The sequence below is a fragment of the Triticum aestivum genome, chromosome 3D (assembly GCF_018294505.1).
Source record: "Triticum aestivum cultivar Chinese Spring chromosome 3D, IWGSC CS RefSeq v2.1, whole genome shotgun sequence".
NCBI lineage: Eukaryota > Viridiplantae > Streptophyta > Magnoliopsida > Poales > Poaceae > Triticum > Triticum aestivum.
This window is the reverse complement of record NC_057802.1, coordinates 24442655-24464732: the sequence shown is the minus strand read 5'-3', so window position 1 is coordinate 24464732 and position 22078 is coordinate 24442655.

The following is a 22078-nucleotide window of genomic DNA, read 5'->3' as shown; positions in this document are numbered from 1 at the left end:
TTCTGCATCCTCTCAGTTGAGTAGCACCAAGGATTTTGCACGCCCCCCCCCCCAATCGTGTCTCGGTCGGGAGATGCAAAATCAAGTGTTGCATTGGATTAAAGAAGCTTGGCGAAAAGATCATCTCTAACTTGCAGATCAACTCCGGCGCCAACTGTTCCATTTCTTCTAGGAGGCCAAGCGATACTTCTTTCGCACAAAGAACACGGAAGAAATAGCTCAGCTCAGCCAGTACTAGCCATTCATCCTTAGGGATGAAGCCACGCAACATCACCAGCATTATCCGCTCAATCGATATGTGCCAATCATGACTTTTTAGACCAAATTTTTTTCAGTTTTTCAAGACTCGCTCCCCTCTTTAGATTTGCTGCATACCCATCGCGGAACATCAACTGCATTTTCTCCCACAAAATAATTTCCTTCATAGCTGGCCTTCCAAGATTGAACCATGCCTTTGGCTTCGTCCAGTTCCGCTTTCCTTTCAGTTATTGCATGTTTTGTAATGGTCTATCATATAGCTCATCTTGATCGACTCTAGCCTTAGTATTATCCTTTGATTTCCCCTCTATGCCGAACAATGTACCAAAAATGGCTTCGGTGATATTCTTTTCAGTGTGCATCACGTCAATGTTGTGTGGGCAAAGGAGGTCGTTGAAGTAAGATAGATCCCACAAGCATGTCTTGTGAGTCCAGGCGTGTTCCTTATTATACCCCTTGAAATACCCTAGACGCTCTGGATCTGGCTTGAGAGCGTTTAACTGATCTAGGGTCTGTTGGCCTGTCAACGCAGGTGGTGCAGAGTGTTTGACAACTCTACCTTTGATGAAGTTCTTCTTGTCTTTCCTGAACTTATGGCGAGGATCTAGAAACAGTCTATGCAAGTCGAAGCAAGTATACTTGTGCCCTACCGTCAGCCAACGAAACTCAAGAGCTCCCTTGCATGTGGGGCACGGGAACCTTCCATGCACACACCAGCCAACGAATAGCGCATACGACGGCAAGTCATGCGTCGAGTAAATGTACCAGACACGCATTATGATGTTCTGTTTGCTAAAGGCGTCGTATGTCTTGAACCCATTATCCCAAGCTTCTTGCAATTCATCCTTAAGCGTCTGCATGTACACATTCATATTCTTCCACGGATAGTTGGGCCCTGCAATTATCAACGTCAGGAAAATGTTCTTTCTTTGTATTATCTGCCCGGGGGGGTGATTGAGTGGAATGACAAACATGGGCCAACAACTGTATGGGGATGCCTGTTGACCAAACACACTGAACCATCCGTGCTGATGGTGACTCGAGGATGCCTTGGATCTGCCATTTTTTCCTTATGTAATGCATTGAAGCGCTTCCACGCTTCACCATCCGATGTGTGCACCATCATCACATTCCCATCTGCATCTAGTTTGGTTATTTTGCCCGTTTTGTGCCATGTCATCTGTCTGGCCGTCTCTTCGACCATGAAAAGACGTTGAAGTCTGGTACGATTGGCATATACCGAAGAACATTAATGGGTATTTTGGTCTGCGTCTTCTCACCCATACCATTGTCTACCACAACATACCTGCAAGAATTGCAAATGGGACAATAGTTCAAGTCCTCATACTGAAGCCTAAATAAGACACATCCTTTCTCACAGGCATGTATCTTCTCATAGGGCATCTTAAGAGCACGGAGGATTTTGTCTGACTTGTACAGGTTTGCAGGTAGCACATGGCCTTTGGGCAGAAATCGTCCGAATACTGTCATCATCGCGTCGTAGCATTCTCTGCCCAAGTTGAATTGAGTCTTCAAAGCAATTATTTGTGAGATGGCATCTAGCTGACAAAGCTCAGTGTGCTCGTGGAGAGGACGTTTTGAGGACTCTAACATTTCAGTGAAGGCCTTTAAAGATTCCTTCATCTCCTCGTCCGAGTCCCGAGCATCGTCAAAGTCTTGCACCATATTGACCATCCCGGTACCATGCTCGTCGGCGCGATGACGAACCACCTCGGCTCTGGCACGTTGGGCAGACTCACCATGAAATGTCCAGAACGTGTAACCAGGCGTAAAACCAAACTTCTACAGGACTTTACTCATTTCAAGCTCGTCCCTCTTATTATAGTTGTCGCACCGGACATAGGGGCACCAGCTAAATTTCTGGCCATGTGCAAATGCGGCTCTAACAAACCCTTTGGTTTTTGTTAACCATTCCTCGGTCCAAACTTTCTGTCTAGTGTAACCGGTGTACATCCACGCACGATCACTCATATTGACTTCCTACTGGACACACAAGAAATATATACATAATTAAGCAAACCATATACATCAGTTAATGGAGTTTGTCAGTTTTATTATGTCCATGCAACCTACACACTAATAGGTAAAGATAGGTCCTAATCCCACCCGAATATGTGTAGATTGGGTTCGTTTTCCCATGCTCTGCTCCGGATCCGATGCAAAATTTCGGCAGCACCTCCCCGCTCTTCTCCTGATATACGTGTCAGCAATAAGCAGAGAGGATGTGTACCCGGAGAACAACAGGGAGGCAATGACAAAATTCTGCATCGGATCCGGAGCAGAGCATATGGGAAAACGAACCCAATCAACACATACTCGGGCTGTCCATGGATAACGTTGGACAATTCGAAAGAATCATGATTATAAATATTCAAATGCATGCATATTTAAAGATGTAACCCTTTCGAATGGGAGATCCATAGTGGTTACGCATGCTGATGATTGACACCTATAGCTAGCAAGTTTCATCGGCACGAAGACTGGAACAGAGCAAATGAAGGGGGGAGGAGGAGATGTTATTTGTGCTCACCAACGAACGCAGGGGCGGAGCTCGTCGAACGCACGGGGAGGTCTTCAAAAACCACAGCCTCGCAGCGACGAAACAACTGCACATTTAAATCCACCCGATCAACACAAATATATATGATGTTTTGCATAACAAAATCGAAAATTATACGACCTAACTCATAATGCACAAATATATGTCCCCGTCGGGGTCCGGGTCGGGGTCGGGGTCGGGTTGTGGTGTCAGGGTGTCGGGGTCGATCGGGGTGTCAGGGTGTCGGGGTGTCCGGGTTGGGGTCGGGGTGTGGTGTCAGGGTGTCGGGGGTCGGGGTGTCGATGGTCGGGGTGTCAGGGTGTCGGGGTGTCCTGGTCGGGGTCAAGGTGTCGGTGGTCGGGATCGGGGTTCGGGTGTCGGTGGTCGGGGTGTCAGGGTGTCGGGGTGTGAGTGGTCGGGGTCGGGCTGTCTTTTTCTTCTTCTTCTTCTTCTTCTTTCTCTTTTTTTCCTTTTCTTCTTCTTCTTCTTTTCTTCTTCTTCTTCCCTCTTCTACTTTTCTTTTCATCTTTCCTCTTCCTCTTCTATTTATCTAAGCCTAAACCTAAACCTAAAAGCTCAAAACTAAACCTAAACCTAGCACTAGCTAAAACAAAACCTAGCTCTAACTAAAACCTAGAACTAACTAAAACTAAACACTAACCTAAATCAAAACTGGAAAAAACAGAACCAAAAACAGAAAAAAACTAACCTGGCTTCGGCGAGGTCGGCCGGTGGGGCGGGGCGGCGCAGGGGCCGTGGTGAGGAGTCCTGAAGCGTGGCAGGGCAGCGCAGGGGAGGAGTCCGGCGACGGGGCGCGACGGGGTGGCGCAGGGGAGGAGTCCGGCGACGGGGCGCGACGGGGTGGCGCAGGGGAGGAGTCCGGCGACGGGGCGCGGCGGGGCGGCCGCCGTGGCCTGGCTCCTGCCGCGGCGGGGCTGGACGGGAGCGGGGCTGGCCGACAGCGGGAGCTGGGTCCTGGGGGCGAGGCGGGACAGCGGCAGCGACTACGGCGGCGGCGACAGGAGGGGAGAGGCGGGCGCGGGGGGAGGGGAGAGAGAGAGAGAGAGAGAGAGAGAGAGAGAGAGAGAGAGAGAGAGAGAGAGAGAGAGAGAGGGAGGGAGGGAGACGACGGCGCCGCCCGTTAAGTGGGCCTTCTTTGCCGTCTGCTAGCAGACGGCAAAGAGGGCGACCGTTTAGGGCTGGCCCACGTCTCCTCTTTGCCGTCCGCTAGCAGAAGACAAAGAAGCTGACCTAGCCACGCCGTGCCCTGTGGGGCCCACCTCGCTCTTTGCCGTCTGCCTTTTAGCTCTTTGCCGTCAGCTGGCTGACGGCAAAGAAGCAGCTGACGGCAAATACCCTTTTGCCATCAGCACTTTCTTTGCCATCTGTTTCCTCAAAGCGGACGGCAAAGAACCTCTTTGCCGTCAGCTCACAGACGGCAAAGACTTGGCTGACGGCAAAATTCCAGATTCCTGTAGTGCACAACTCCACTTTCTTGCGTTGGTTCAAAGAGCGAGTTCTGGATAATCTCTCGGAAGAGGGTTGTCCGAACGGAACGCTCATATACGCGTGAGCACATGGCCCCTCGACCAACCTCGCGACTTATCAAGCATACGATATCAACGGATACACGTTCTACGTGGAGGAGAAAGATATAAACACTGATGACCAAAACTCAGGGGTGAGGATGGAAGCCGGAATGGATGGAGTCGCCAACGAGGAAGACTATGGCCAGTACGGTGATCCGATGAGGGAAGATGATGCTGATGACGACGAAACATACGTCAAAATAAGAATGAAGACTACATTACCTACGAAAGATCGTAATCCCTAGAGAAGGAAAAGTCACGACCATGGGCTCAATTATTCGACAACGAACAAAAGAGGGAAGAAGATCAGTCTGAAGCGTCCCAAGCTGACAAACTAATCCACAAAGTTTTGTGTGTCTATTTTGTATACCGCCGTTAGCGATCAAATGATGTAATATATATTATACTAATTATTATCCGGAGGGTAACAGTGGTATTGCTCCAACGAAAGAAAAAGAAAAACAAAGGAATTTTTGCAAAATGAAATTAATGAAAGAAAAAGAAAAAGGAACTAGTAAGTTGTGGAAAATGAAATGAACGAAAAATAAAAAGAAAAAGGAAGGAAGTTTGTGGAATATGAAAAAGAAAAAGAAAAAGAAAAATAAAAATAAAAGAAAAAAGAAAGTTAGCAGTAGCGCGGTTTGTGTTGGGGCTGCGCTATAGCTAACTTAGCTATAGCGCGTTTTGCTGACCCGCGCTATAGCTAACTTAGCTATAGTGTGTTTTGCCACGCCGCGCTATAGCTAAGTTGCATAGACAGGACACATCTCTTTCCTCTCACTCTCACTCTCGCTTAATCCGATCCCCTCTCCCACGCCACGCCGCCGACGCCGCACCCGCCCACGCCGCCGTGGACGCGTGCTGCACCCGACCCTGACGCCGTCCACTGGCCGCCCCGACAATCCCTCCCCCCTTGCTGCCCCCATCCCCATAGGTCCACCCCCTGCCAGGCCCCTCCCCCCGAGCCGCCCCTCCCCCGAGTTGTCCCCTCCACCGGCCGGAGCCCCTTCCCTGAGCAGTCCCCTCCACCGGTCGGCGCCCCTCCCCTAGCAGTCTCTCTCTCTCTCTCTCTCTGACCGGCCGTGTTCCCTGCAGCAGGTTCGGCTCCTCCGGAAGCAAGGTGCTCGGCGAGGAGAAGAAGGACGCCGGGAACGTCACCGGATGCAAGGTGCTTGGCTCCTCCGGCGGCAAGGTGCTCAGCTCCTATGGCGGCGACCGGGCCCGATTTGCTCTCTGTCCCTCTCTCCCGCCCCTTCTACCTCAATTGCATCTTCTGTACATACACATGTTCTTCAGTCTGCATCTGTCCATTACAGTAGTCTGCAATTTTATTTGAATGCAATGTTGATGGACACAGTAGCAAGTTTATGAAATGCAATGTGTTCTTCCTTGTGAAGAGCTTTGATGATAAAAGAAGCATTTTTTTCTCAATGTTTGAATATACACACTATAGCTAGTAGAAACTAATAAGCCAAATAATATGCAGAGTGGTTATGGATATGCGATTAGGCAATGCTGGTTAGAGTGCTTGTTAAAATGCTTGTTAGAGTGCTTGTTAGAATGTTGAAATGCGTGTTGTTAAAATGAAATGCAATTGTTGTCCATTGGATTCATATTTCGAGTTGCTAAAGTACTTGGAGTTCAAATAAAATGAAATGAAATGCTGTCCATTGGAGTCCATTTGGAGTTGCTCCATTGCTTGTGAGATGCTCTATATGTGACCTATGTTTTGCCGGTTGCGAGAGACCTATGTTTTGCCGGAAATGTTGATTCATTTCCATTCCGGCAAATTTCCGGCGCTCTATATGTGCACTTTCTAGCAAAGGTCATGCGGAAATTTTCCATGAATTTCGGCATCACTTGTGCTAGAAAGTTGGAGATATCGAGTGCTCGAGATTTGTGGCGACGGGAATGAAACGACATTTCCGGCAAAACAAAGGTCACTTTTTTCATTATTCACTTTATTATATAAAGCTCGATAATGAAACGACTATGACATTGAACCCTAGGAAACATGACCGACACCGATGAGGCCGGAGGTTCTCAGTCCCAATTAGGTCGAGCACACGCCTACCTTGACTTTCTGGCGGATCAGGAGAGACAGGAAGCTGGGTGTTAGGACCCCCTTGTCATGACGGATGATGACGGTGGTGGCGCCGGCGCCGACACTGATGCCACCAACGACACCGGCACTGAGACTGGCGCTGATGATGTTGCTAACTACAGCAAGGAAGGTGGGACCTCCCAAGCCAGTGAGGGAAAGAAGGAAAATAGGACACGACACCGAAATGAGCTCGACACCGGAAGACTGGTGGTCACGGCGGTGCACCCTGGCGAGTTCGAGCCAATAGAGCAGCGGGAAGTGGCAGCGTGTTACGGCAACCAACTAGCATGCATCCTACGGGATACAGCTAACATCAACACCACGAAAATACGGAAGAATGAAAAATTGAAGAAGCTGCTCCTAACTAGGTTGCACGCAAGATTCCTGTTCCCCTGTCGGAATGACGATGTCGACCCATGGGATGATGATGCCATGAAAAAAATCAACAACAAAGCCCTAGGGAAGTTCAGCAAGGCACTGAGCGCTTGGAAAACTAGGGTGAAAAAGGCGACTGAAGTAGACCATGAAACCTACGCCGAGATTGTTGCAGACAATCCAAAAATTACGATAGAGGACTTTGAAAAGTTCAAGGAGACTTGCAATGAAGAAGCTGCCAAGGCCAGGTCGGAGAGAGGCAAGCAGCTGCAGGCAAAGAACATGGGGAACCACCGCCTTGGAAGTCGTGGTTACACGGGAAAGAGGCCCGTGTGGGCTAAGGAGGACGCAGAACGTGAACGTCAGGGGATCCCAGACCCATTGGCTGAGTTCACCAACCAGCAAGAGCACGACTTCATTAGGGCCCGATTCTCGTGGGACCCCAAAAAATAACTTTCCACCGACGGGCCGACTAGGAAATTCATGAGATTACTGGTAATTATCCTTTTACCACCTTACATATTATCTTCTAATCAATGAAGTCTACTACATTTTAGTGGCATTCGTAAATGATTCACGGTCCATTTTGCAGAGAGAGCAACACAAGCGAAAGCGACACGTCGACTCAGTCGTCGGCGAAGTACAAGTGGCACACTCCTTTCAACCGGGCCATGAACATGATGATGGGACACCCGCCCGGCTAGCGGCCGCAATATGGACGTGTGCACGGCGCCGGGGATGGCGCCACGTGGAAGTACTATTATAACGAGGAACCCGAGGCCAAAAGACAGAGAAAGAAGTTCAGTCAACTGACAATCGACGAGAAGGTGGCGCGGGCGATGGAGAAAGCAAAAGCTGAGACCAAAGCTGAGATAATCGCTGCCTGTAGAGATGATATGGTGGCTGTCTTTACAAGCTTGATTCCAACTGTGGTCACATGGGTGCAACAAAATCCAAACGCGCCACCAAGTGATTTTCCCATGCCCAGCTTCACCGGGAGCAACTCAATGAACACCGCACCCATACCTGTACCTAGTATGGCAACCGCACCCGCACCTCCTCCAGCACCTGCTCCTGCACCCAGCTCTCACAGCAGCCCTAGCTCCGTCTCTGGCTTGAATGTCGGGCCGTCGATATTGGCTGAGCTCGAAGCCCTCACGGTAAATACGCGTCGCACCTTCATCAACTCAACTAATTAATTAATCTTCAGTTGCCGTTCTTTTTAGAACTCTGACGCCGCACGTATATGTCTTTGTAGGCCGACTCCACTCCGTGCACCCTCCTTTACCACATGAAGGGCGGGTTGGTGGATGTGGGGAAGGGTACTACAGTGAAGCCCAAGGATCGATTGTTCCACCGCCGGCAGATGCCTGATAACGCCTTAAGGGTCTCCGTGGCGATTGTGAAAGCGGGCTAAGAGGGTTTCCCTCATCCGATACAAACGGATGGAGAGGATGACGAGACCCCCACGCAGCTTGGCCAATGCAAAAATTGGCCGATCTTGTGGCCGAAAAATCTTCTTCGTGTCGAGGTATGACCACAACCCCACCTACACAAGTACAAACCATCGTCTGTGCTAATTGCTGAGATCGAGAGACACGAGGAAGGAGGGCCAACCGTTCCGGCAGATGATGCCATCTGCCCCATGGAAGAGGATATGGATCTTGACATGGAGGACGCCGATGAACCTCTCCAGTATTTCAATACCGGCTATGACAATGAAGTAACAATGAGTCAACCATATGAATATGAGATGCATGTACTAGAGCCGGAACGTCCTCGGGAGTGCAAGAAGTCTTTGTTCATGCAATCCTCGCAGGACACGCCTCCAGATGCCGGTTCCACCAAGCTCAAATAATTAGCCAGAGTCGTCCAACGCTGAGCCCGACAGCACATGTCAAGAAATCCATATCCCAAAGAAGTTGGTTTAGTTATATAAGCCATGTTTTGTTCTCATCCCAATTTATCATACGCATTCAGTGTTGTTATTAGATACATGGCTAATCCTGAAAAGAAGCATTGAAAAGTAGTTCAGTGGTCTTTCACATAACTGCAAGGCTATTTCTAATGTTAATTTATAGTTTGGAGAATCTAGTTATGGACTTATTGGTTTTGTTGATTCTGATTTTGCTGGTGATTTGTACAAGACAAGATAAATCACAGGTTATCATTATTGGTGATTGGGCTGTGAGTTGAAAACTAACTTTGCAGTCTATTGTAGATTAGTTCACTATTGATTTCGAGTATATGGTTGTCTTCGAGGCATGCAAAGATGTTATTTGGTTGAAAGGTTTGTATACTGAGCTTTATGGTGATTCATCCTGCCCTACTATATTTTTTGACGGTCAAAGTGTTATATGTCTTACAAATAAGAATTAAATGTATCATGAGAGAACGAAACATATTGATGTTAGGTTTCACTATATTCGAGATGTTTTTGTTAAAGGTGATTTGAAGGTATCCAAGATAATTACCCATATTAATCTTGCCAATATGAGGAGAAGTTCAGTTCCTATCAATAAGTTATAAGTTGACCTTTATTTGATATTTGTCATTAGGCCTATGGATTTTCAGGCAGAAGGTATTTATATTAATTTGGATGGAGTTATTTCCCTCTTTCACTAAGTTTTACTGAAGGTAGAGATTGTTAAATTATAAGCCAAATTCTAGTACTGTGTTCGGCACTGTCTCATGCTAGACGTAGTACTTGCAGTGTGGGGTGTTGCGTCGGTGTCGACGTGTATCCCATACAAACTAGTTTACTTGTACTCCGCGGAGATTTATGTATTTACCCTCTATACGCCATGTAGTCACACCTAAAGACGGTCTTTCGCTTTGTTCTTGTAATACTCAATCATGATGCAATTGCGCCTTCCGCAAGGGTTTTCCACTTCATAGTCTCTGTCTCTCATGTCACGTTTATTCTCGTTTTATCTAACATATCCCACATATATTAAATCTCACAAGCATGCTATCAGCCAAAACATAGCAAAGCTATATACACGAGTAATTTGTCGGTCGCTCAACCTACTTGGCGTTTTGTCTAACATATCCCACATAAGTTAAAATCACAGCAACCATAGATATGGCCTGGGAAATATAGGAAAACAATTTGCAACAGTGCATAAGCTGCATTTCAATACATTTTCTTTGATCTCCGGATCTGGAGGCTTGAGCTCGTCGTAGTTGCCTTGGGGGCCTCATGATGGCACATATGAACTGTCGAGCGAAAGCTCCATGATTTGTAGCTGATCATGGTGACACCCGCGGGTGCCGCTCTCCTCTTGATGACGTCGTTGTGGTTCTCCTCTCCGTATTAGGGTACCGGTTGAAGATCCTTGTCCGTCTCGTACTCGGCAGCGGCGACGCTTACTGTCATTTCCCCTCCCGAGGGCGTTGTGGTCGACCTTAGGTGTCCTACATGTAGTGGCGTTGTATTCAGACTTACCTATTTTTTCGATAGCAACATGCATTTATGTGGTCTAGTTATCGTGGGATCTGCTTTGTAAGAGAGTCCTGACTATTTTGTATCGTCCATCCGTGTACTTGCTTTATCTGAAAGCGGGGTGCGGGCCTGTTTTGAGAGGAGGCAGGGGCAGCTGCGACAGCAGGAGAAATGGAGGAGACGAGAGGAAGCGGTTGCGGCACACAGGTTAAGTCACAGGGCCACTGGATTGTGTCCTCTCAAACAACGAGAACCCACTCATCCTCTTTTACGCTGACTATTTTAGAGGAAAGGCATACGCCCGACTTTATAAATAAAGCCATAAGGCAGGTAGCAACAGCATCATAGAAAAGTATCAAACACACCCAAGCTCCAACGCTGGGCGAGATGACGAAGGAAAAAGTCAGGTACATGGCTCCCACGCAGTACACGGCACGCAGGCCGGAAGAGAAAGATCCAACTAAAGCTAAAGCATCCGGCCCAAAAGAAGCAATCAAGCATCCTGCTCTTGTCTGCATAACTGAGACGCCGTCGTCCGGATTTTGTAGATCAGCATAGAGAGCGCTTCTTGGTCGTCGCCTTAGTCAATGATTTCCACTGCTGCAGGAAATCACACGATTTAAATAAACAGTCAGCCGGTTTAGCCGGAAACACGTGCTCGATAGTAAATTTGTCCCTAGTTGTCCACAGGGACCAGCATATAGCCCCCAAGCCCACCCAAAAGATGCGCCTAGATACACCGGAGAGGTTGGAAGCCAAGCTGCGCAACTCGGCAAAGGAGGCAGGGGCCCAAGAGACACGAAGCCAGTCCCGCACGCAACTCCAAATAAGCTTAGCCTGATGAGAGTGAAAAAAGATATGATCCGAGTCTTCCACATCATCGCAAAGGGCACAGAACTGGGAGCCCGGCCCATTTCTCTTATGAATTTGATCAGCTGAGGGCAACCGGCCTCGGAAAGCTTGCCACAAGAAAATTTTAATCTTAGGGGCAATACGTGCCTTCCAAATTTGGAAAAAACGATTGGTAGGCGAGCCACCAACAAGCTTAGAATAAAGAGACTTAACAGAAAAACGCCCAGAGGCAGAAAGCGGCCAAAGCACGGAATCCCTTACCGTCGAGAGCGTAGGGAAGAGGGCAGTAAGACGTTGCCAATCTTCAAACTCTACAGTTGACAGAGAGTGGCGAAAGGCCAGGTTCCACCCCTGGGATGCAAGCTTCGCAATAGAAATATTAGGATCAGAGCAGTAAGAGAAAAGGGTAGGGAAGGTCACCGAGAGAGGTGAATCTCCACACCACCAATCAAGCCAAAACCTAATCGAGGATTTGTCCCCAACAACAAACTTAAGGAAAGATTGAAAAACAGGTCTAACTTTGACCAGACAGTTCCAGAACTGAGAGCCACCACGCGGCAGAGCAAACATCGGGCTCGAGGACGGAAAATATTTAGCCTTAAGGATCGACAACCAAAGGGGTTGATCCTCAGCGCTCATAATCTTCCACCACCATTTAATCATCAAGCATTGATTCATGATGGAAGTATTAAGAATTCCTAACGCCCCAAGGTTTTTGGGCCTGCACATCAATTTCCATTTGACGAAGTGATATTTGCGATGATTGTCCGCAGCATTCCAGTAAAACGCCCCACAGTGTTTGTCAAAACCAGCATGAATCCCAGCCGACAAGAGATAGAAGCCCATAAGGAACATGTGGAGGGAGGAGAGGCAAGCATTAATTAGAGCCACTTTACCAGCATTCGAATTATATCTACCCCGCCCGGGAAGGACCCTATTCCCCACCTTTGTGACTACCGGGGCAAAATATTTGGCATGAAGCACATCCGGGGAAATAGGCAAACCGAAGTACTTGAACGGATAGGAGCCCAGCTTACAGTTAAGAAGGTGGGCCATTCGCGCGGTTTCCGATTCGTCCACACCAGTCACAACCACTTCGCTCTTGGCAAAGTTAATCTTAAGCCCCGACATCGCCTCGAAGCATAATAAAATAAATTTGAGGTGGGCAAGGCAGACCTCATTCAACTCGACCATAATAATAGTGTCGTCCGCATATTGGAGATGGGGCAGACCATGGGGAATAAGATTAAAACAAACCGGAGTAATGTGCCGACAAGTGGCTGCCCTGGAGAGCAGGCGAGATAAAGCATCCGCAACAAAATTGAATAAAATGGGAGAGGCAGGATCGCCTTGCCGCATGCCCCTACCGTTGGCAAAGAATTTGCTAACCTGACCATTAACATTGATGGCAGTGTGGCCTCCCGAGACCAACTGCATAATCCTATGGACAAGGGGCCCCTCAAACCCTTTGGCCAATAAAACTCTACGTAAAAAAGGCCAACTCACCGAGTCATAGGCCTTCTCAAAGTCTAATTTTAGAATCACCGCTTTCGACTTGCGAATCTAAAGGTCATGAACGATTTCATGCAAGCAAAGAACCCCGTCAAGAATGAAACGACCCTTAATGAAAGCCGACTGAAAAGGGCTAATGGTACGATGGGCAATGGGGGAGAGGCAAGTAGCTAACCCTTTAGCCGGAAACTTGGCGAAGTTATTAATAAGGGCAATCGGCCTAAATTGCGAGATCAAGTCCGCGCCCTTGACTTTAGGAATAAGGGTAATGACAGCGTAATTAAGGCGAGAGATATCCACCGTACCCAACCAGAACCCTTGGATAATCGTACAAATGAGAGGCCGCAACTGCGGCCAGAATTTTTTAAAGAAGGGGATAGAAAAACCATCTGGGCCGGAAGCAGCATTCGGGTTAGCCGAGCTAATCACCTGCCAGATCTCTTCGTCAGATAAGGGGACCATCAGGCCCGAATTTTCGCCCGGAGAGATCTTAGACCCCTCATCCCAGAAGTCAGAGCAGAGGTCAAGCCCAGGGTCCGGCTTAGAGCCGAGTAGATTGGAATAGAAGCTAACAATGTGATTCATGATGAGGGACTGGTCCGAAATTCTAATGCCGTCAATCAACAGAGTGTCAATGAAACATCTGCGGCGTCTGCCATTCGCGATCGCAAAGAAATATGCTGTCATAGCATCACCCTTCAAGGTCCAGTTAAGGGCACCTCGTTGGCGCCAGTAAATTTCTGACTGTTGGTGAAGCATCATCAAAGCGTCTTCCAGGGAGTAGCGAGTAGCCCACTGAGAGGCGAAGAGCCCAGATGTGTCAGCCGATTGGTCCAAATCCCGGATTTGAGATTCAAGGGACTCTTTGTCTCTACGCAGCTCGGCCGCCCTATTCCGAGGCCACCCCCTCAAGAATTTACGCAGCTCATAAGACAACTTGTGCCAATCATCCATGGGACCAAAGGAGCGATGAGGAGAAGAAGAAGATTAGTAATCTTAGAAACCATCATGTCACAAAAACCCTCAACAACAAGCCAAGAAGCATCAAACTGGAAACGGGAGGGAGAAACAAGTGAAAGGATACCGGCATCCAGGATCAGGGGAACATGATCAGTGCCCACCGCAGGCCTGGCCTTAAGCAGCACGCGGGGAAACAACGAAATCCACTGATCAGAAACAAAAACCCTGTTCAGCACCGATCGGACAGGCGAGGATTGGTGGTTAGACCAGGTGAAACGCGCCCCCACCCTAGGGAGCTCACGAAGCGCGCAATTACTAATGAAATCATTAAAAGCATTGGCAAGAGGCCAGGAGAAATTAGGATTGTTCTTGTCGGCCGGAGAATGTAACAAATTGAAATCATCCCCAATTAAAAGAGGAATATTACATGCTTCAATCTTAATCACAGTTCATCCAAAAAGAGAGGAGCAAGCGTGTGATCCGCAGGGCCGTATACCACCATAAATTCCCACAGAGTGTTCAGCTGACGATGATGAACCACACAACTGGCCTAAAAGATGCCATGATCAAAAGCAATGAAATTAAAAACGTCCCGCTTGGACCCAATCAAGATTCCCCCAGACTGACCCGAGGCAGGGAGAAAGTGCCAATCAAACCTATCCATCCCAGCTATCGCAGAGAGTTCAGAAGGGGAAAAGGATTCCTTAAAGGTTTCGACCAACCCTAAAATGTCAATATGTTCACCACAAACCAAGTCATGAATCTGGTCATGGCTCCCCCTAGCACTGAAACCACGAATATTCCAGAATAAAGCTCTCATTTGAAGGAAAGGTTTTTAATACAAAGACTCGACCTGCACGGAGCCACACAAGGCTTAGATCGCTTGGGACGCCCAACCTTAGCAAGGGCCCGGGGGGCAGATGACTGGCCACAACCATTTGTCGCCTCCAACCCCCCGGCCTGGCCCAGAGCACCAACAGGACCAGCACCCTTCGCGGCCTCCACGGCCTTAGCAATAGCAGCCTGGGCTGCCTCATTGGCCCTAATGACGGAAAGAAGGTGAGAGGGAGAGCCCATCCCCGGTATAGCAGCCACCCCAATATCAGACATGATATGCAACAAATGATCATCTGACAGAGCTGGTAAAACAAGGCGAACAGGAGAGGCAGGAAGAGATGGTTGGGCAGACGAACCTGAAGGAGGGAGATCCCTGGCCGCGGCACGCCGTTCCGCCTGCACCGCCACCGAAACGCCAGAATCGCGCGCACGCCGGCCCTTCCGCGTCGTGGACGCCGGAGAATGCAGCATAGGGGAGCACCGGATCGGCGACGCCGGCCCGGGGCCAGACCCCCAGGCGGAGCCCAGATCCTTGTCCAGACGATGAGCCAGACCCGCCGCCGAAAGCTTGGAAGTGGAGGAGGCCCGACTCTTAGCCGAGAATTTCTGGACCGAAGACTTCTTCTTCTTCTTAGTTGAGGGCTCGGTGGAGCGCAAGGGGGAAGCGGGAAGATCCTCGATCCCAGAGAAGGACGGAGACTGCGGGTGAGTAGGCACATTGGAGCAAACACCAGAGAAGGGGGTCCCCTTACCAACAGCAGCGTCACGAGAAGCCAAGTCCTCCTTCTGAGGATTAGGAGCAGGGGCATTATCCTTGAGCAGCTCGCGTTCATCTGGATCCAACTTATCCCATTCAGATTGCATAAAACGCGGATCAGTACCTCCACGTGGGTTTTGCCCCCCAGCCGAACCATCCCCCTGCATGTCATCTTGGTCCGAAGGCTTGGAAGGAGCAGGCGGAGGTGGAGCACGGGGATCAGCACCCTCCACCCGAACCCGAAGTCGCACACCCTCAGGAGAAGGGAAGACATCAACGGAACCATGAACACAGACGGGGTCGATGCACCAAACATTGAGACGAACCGGACCAACCTTGCCCAGAGATTCCGAATCCACTTCCACGGGCTTGCCTATGAGCTTACCAAACGCCATCATGAACTCCACAGATCAAAGCCCAACTGGCACGTCGTCAACTAGCACCCAAATCTTGCTGAGAGGGCCCACCGCCTTGGCACCACAAGTAGCCGCTTTGACAGATACCACAAGCTGGTTCAGGGGGAGGGTAAAACTGGTGCACGAGGAGATCCTACTTAGACAGTCCCTGGAGGGGAAAACCACTGCGAATTCATACTCTGAAAGCTGGCACACCTGCTAGTCCCAGCCACCATCGTCCCATATTTTCAAACCATCCAGGAGGGTCTGCGAAGAAATTAACTGGCCACACACCGTGATGATGGCCGCGTTAGAGAGGGACGGCGCAGCCATCACCACAGGAACATCAGCATCCAGAGCGAAGAAAGAACATCCGGGTAGACCCAAGCCAAACTGAATGAAGGAGGGGCTCTTGGTACGGTTACGGCAGTCCACAGTAAGATGACCATCGGAGTGACAAATGAGGCAGAAGGGTGGGTTAGTGCATCTAGATTGGAAGTGGTTCGGGCGGTGGCAAGCAAAACAAGTCAAGGTCGGTGAAGGGCCCGAGGGAGCAGGATGTTGGCGAGGAGGGGGAGGCGGCGGCGGCAGGATGCCATCACCACGGATCGCAGAAGGGGCACCCGAAGCAGAGGGAGGAGGACGCCGATCCCCAGCCTGCGAAGAGGAAGAGCCAGGCCCGAAGCGCGGCCCCGAGCGAGAGGCGGCGCCCGCCGCAAACGACCGAGGAGGTGGCCGGGGCGGAGGGACCGGGCCCTTGGCCGAAGCGGGACGCGGCGCCGACGAGGAGGAGCCACCGCCAGCCGAAGCAGCGGCGGCCTCCCACGGATCCAGCCCCGAGCCCGACGCACCACCAGATCCAGGGAGCGCCGTCCCAGATCTGGCCACGGAGTGCTCCTGCCCACCCTCCCAATCCTCCCGCTGGCCCGGCAGCACGCGCACCGCCCGCTCAGATTCGAGCTTCGACCGCAGCTCCGCCTCATAGGCCAAATCGACACCATCACCCGGGGAAGTGTCACGGGCCCGCTTGCTACCCGAAAAGGCCTCGGAGGAGGAACCCCTAGACTTGTCCATGGCGGTCACTTCAGCGAAGGAGAGGAGGAGAGGAGGTGGGGAGGGAGCGGATCTGGAAAAATGGCGGAAGCAGGAAACCCTAGGAAGGGGGGAGAGGCACCGCGGCGCACCCATAAATAGCCACAACAAGCCAGGCCAGAGAAGGCCGAAAGGGCCAGAACGGGACCGCAGGCACGGGAAGGGGACGGACGCGGAGCAGTGCCATAACCAGCTGCCCCGGGCCCCCCAAAAGAGAGAGGGGGGAAAGACTCGAGGGACGACAGAGCCGGGGGCCCGGACGGCCCAGCCCGAATCGAACCAGGCGCCGGCAGGCCCACGAGCTCACCAAGGCCCAGCTCGACCGCAGGGCAGACCGGATCTAGGGTTTGGCCACCAACCGCCCCCGCACAATCCGGCGCGACCGCCGCCACCGTCACCGGCCCGGGCCGGAGAGGAGGAGGGCGAGCAGGACTAGCGACCGGAGACGCCACATCAGCCAAATCCAACATCACAGCGGACGGGGAAGGACCGAGGAGACCACGCTCAGGGGAAGGAGCCGGGCCCCGACCCGCACGCCGCCGGCGCCGACCAACGCACCACCACCCCGACGACCTAGAGGGAAACGACACCGGCCGGCCCCGGCCACCCGGAGCAAATATCCGGGCGCAGCCCGACGCAGGCACGGGCGGCACCACTGACACCACCACCGACGGAGCGCACTCCTCCAAATCAGAATCGGACTCCACCGAGTCGCCCAGCGCCCAGAAACGCGAACCGGGGAAGGACGCCGCCGAAGAAGAGCAAGGAGAGCCAACCTGACCCGCAGATAACGGAGGGGACGGCGGGAGAGAGGGGAAGGCGGGGGAGCCATGGGCCACGGCGAGGACAGGGGAGGAGGAGGGGAGCGGGGAGCGGGGGGACGAAGGGAGAGAAGGGAGAGGAGCCATCTCCAACATCTATTCCTTCACTCTACGCTGACTATCGAGAACGAGACAAACAACGAAGGAATCCGGCCAAAATTAGAAGGCCAGGCCCATGTGTCATGTAGGTGGGAAAAATACTTGGAGGTCAACTCTATAAAAAACTGGGAACGACCGAAAATGAGCCAGCGCACGAAGTGAAAACGGACGGGATGGTTGAAACGTTAAAATCACGAGAGGAGGCCTTAGCGTGCGGGTGTCCTGGGCTCCTTTATAAGTAGATCAGTTGAATGCACCCGTAGTAATAGAAATAATGAAACATGTAGGAATTCACACAAAGCACTCCACACTCCGGTAGTTGGAAGTTTCATTGTTGATTCAAGTATACGCCAATACATATGCCATATCTTTCTATCCTTCCCTGCTATCCTCGAAACCTTTAGGGGGCACTGACTATGTTACACTTGCACAGCAGATCAGGACAGTTTATGACAGAGATCAATGGAGTTGTGACAAGTCGTTTGTACAATATGGTAGGGCTTGGGAGGTTATGACAATCCCATGTTCTGTCACATCCAACATTCAAGCCCGTGAGCAGAGAGTTGGGCAAGATTCAAAAAAAGTCGTGCTGGCCTTGCTTGGCATGCATGAAGCCAACCAATGCCTTGGTTCGCAAAGAATCCCACTGGCCTAAAACCAGGTTCATCTTGGCTCGGTTTGATGAACTGAATTAGCCTGAGGTGGAGATCAGCATGGATCTATCACAGGAAGCAAGAAGGGTCGTTCAGCTAGCCTTGTGGAACACACGACCGACCTAGTAATTAGCTACCTCTACAAAATTAAAAAAATGAAAATATTTTTCATGACAAATCTAATGATATGGTTAAGTATTAGAAAAATATATTATATTTTCCATTGTAAACTATGTCAAAAGTAGGAAACTTTGATTTTTGAAAAATTAACACACCTCATAGTTTGGAGCGCACATAGTAATTAGCAAGTGGTTGTTGCAGTTAGGACTTATCTCATACCTTAACAACTGCATGTTGCAGTTTAATCTATCTGAAAGAATGTAATTGCTCTTTGTATGAATACCCTCGTATAATTGAGAATCATTGAGAGTTGATTCAAGTTGGTTAGCACTACAGTGTTGGGGTGAAGGAGCAGAAACGGAGTGACCTAGTTCAGTTTGGCATGCCAAAGGTCAGCCATGGACTCAGCTCGCCGTAGCACACCCAACTCAAGGACTAGCCAGCCTTGTTCGGGTCAATAAATCAGCAAAATTAAACAGAATATTTTTTTCCAGTGTAGAGATACTCTTCTGATTGGCAGATATAAAGAAACTAATGTCAAATAGACGTTCTGATGAGTGCATACATAGACTCACTGGTCGACAAAATGTTAACTAATGCAGTTCATTTGGGGTTTCCTTAATTCGAGATCGATGTATAGTCATGGAAGAAAGGTAGGTGTTTAATCAGTGTGCCGTATATTGTCACAATTATTCAACACCACCATCTACCATAAGTTTTCCATCCTCCTGCCACGATCTACCAACAATAAGTGAACATATCATGTCCCTAAAAAAAAGGTGACCACATCATGTCACATGCCTAGGGACTTATTGGTTTAGGGACTTACAAAAGTCCATATAAGTCCCATCTAAACCAAACAGGAAGGACTTATACGGACTTAAAGTGAGAATTTGGGACTTATGAAATAAGACTCTCAAGAAGAGTCTCAAGAAGAGTCTTATAGGGACTTATAGCTGTAATATGGTCTTATAGGGATTTATAAGTCCCAGAAACCAAACAAGTAGGGACTTTTTAGGGACTTGGAACTTATAAGTTGGAACTAAAAAAGTCCTAGGACTTATGAACCAAACAGGGCCTTAAGATTACTTCGGAATGGTAGGTGCAGATGTGCCACACTTGTATCTGACTCCCTGAATATATATAACATTTTTTCTCAGAAGTGTCCTATTTGTCTCCTCGGAACCATAGACCAATAGCTCACAATAAAGCCATGACGGGAGCTCGCTCATGCTGCCCCAACAAACCATTGTAGACTTATAGTTCCATGCGTAGAGGAAAATGGAAGACATGGATCACACATTTGTCGCGTGTCAGCGGTCACATAGGCTTCAGAGGCATCAGGAATTCCACAGTATGCACTAATGCCAACGCTCCTGCTGGTGAGTGGGTCAGCGACATAGTGACCTGCGACCACCTTGCTAACTTTCGTCTTCACTCATCGTCAACCTGCACACATGCAACTCTGGTTTGCACTGGTGGAAGCACAGAAATACTATTTTGAGCTGCATAATCTGTCCTATCCCTCTCTGCTTTGTGTAGAAAACCCTGAGCGGATGATGAATCTCGCCTCGTCGGAGTTCGCAAAAGAGATAGAACGTTCCAGAAGATGAATGTAGCTGGAATGAAGATGGATGTACGTAGTAATTAATTAATCGTCATGGCAAATATGGCATGCAGATGAACTTCTACTTGCTTCTTTTATCATTCTTTAATATGTACAAAATGGGGCGGAGTTTTTCAAAAATAGTAGCAAAAAAATCCACATTGATTGAGCAAGATAAAGAGAAAAGACAATGCAAAGAAGCAGCGCAAAACAGAGTTTCAAAGCAGAACGATAAAAAGACGAACGCTCAGTTCCAAAGCAGAACAACATATCCACTGTTCCTCTATTAGTATTTTTTTCCTTGATATATAAGTTTTAATAACTAATGTAAAAGATGGGAGGGAGAAGCTATGTATTCTGAAATTTCTTAATTAGACGGTATTTCCGTGTTTAGTTATTACAGGTTCTCCAGCTATATAGGTTGCCCCTTTCGTAAGAGATCACAGCATCTGCAGATACAACATTCCTGTATATATGAGAAGGAGGCACTGGGAATGCAGAAAAACAATATTCCTACAAGGAACACCGAGAATAACCTACCGGCCTGCAACCGTGGTACTCTGTCTCGGCATAATGGCTCACAAACTGTAAGTATGCTGCATTTCATTGCATTTCCGTTGATCATCATGATTGCATCATTGTCTTGTCTCACAGTCTGTATCGGGCTCTTAACTCATTCCTCTACTATTTGGGCCCTACACTTTGGATCCTCCATTTTGTTATTGGAATTTGCATTCATTTGTTCTTTGCCTGGAATTTTGCCACCATGTTGGTAATTTCTTACCAGGGAGCAAAAACAGCCCACTCAGTATGGTCATCGTTGTTTTTCTTTTCTTCCAATGTCGTTTTCCCCATTCTGATTGGTTTTGTTGTACAAATTCATTTTAATTCGATTCCAATGGTGCCATATACCTCTACCTCTTCAATCATGTATGCCCCTTTTAGATAACCGGAGTGCTAAGAATTCCTAGCTTGACATCGCAATATATCAATCTAATACGCTAAGGGTATTTCTAACCATCCCTTATAACCAGTCAGTGGAGTGAAATTTATATTTTACTCCGCTAACTGGCACCTATAGCCCTCATCCACCGTAAGGGAGTAAAATTTTTACTCCCTCCCTAAAATTCACGCTAAATTTACTTCATCGCGCCTCTCCCACGCGTTGCCCCCCCCCCCCCCCCCCCCCCCGCCCCTGCACTTTCGATGGCGCAACTCTAGGCGACACCCGCCGGCCCTGCCGCTACCTCGTTGCCTCCGCCACCCATCTGCCCTACATCGAGCCCGTTCAGGCCCCGTTGCCGTCGCCGTAATCAGGTGAACCGCCGCCGCTATCGCCATTGTTGATTGGTCGGATTGCTTCGTTGCTTCTTCTTTTCTGTCGGCCGCCGCATCTCATGTTGATTGCACACAGCTGCAGGTCATTTCCTCTCGTCGTTACCGGCCAGTTTGGTCAGAACGACACCGGCCGGCCGGTGCACCATCACCGCGCCGTAAGTGTTTGACGAATTGGTTAGGTGAGATTTTTGTTAGTTTCTTTGTGAACCGAGCCTTTTTTTTAGTTTTTTTGTGAACCGAGCCATTTGGATGTTGGATGTATGTTTCTTTGCTTTATCTATAAAGCCGGGCAAAAGCCTATTTCAAGGAGGTTGCTCCGAGAGGACCTGGTTTGCTCCTGGAGCGTGGAAACGTGCTCATTCTCCAGGTCTCCCGTTTTTCCTCCACCTGATATACTAGTATTTTGACCTGCATAATATGTCCTATCCCTCTCTGCTTTGTGTAGAAAACCCTGCTGGGATGATGAATCTTGCCTCGTCGGCGTTCGCAGAAGAGATAGAAGGTTCCAGAAGATGGATGTAGCCATACAATGAAGAGATGTACGTAGTAGTTAATGGATCGCCATGGTTTGAATTTGTGTCTGGCAAATATGGCATGGAGATGAACGTCTACTTGCTTCTTTTACCATTCTTTAACATGTACAAAACGGCGCGGAGTTTTTATGGAAATAGTAGGAAACGAAACGATTGAATGAACAAGGTAAAC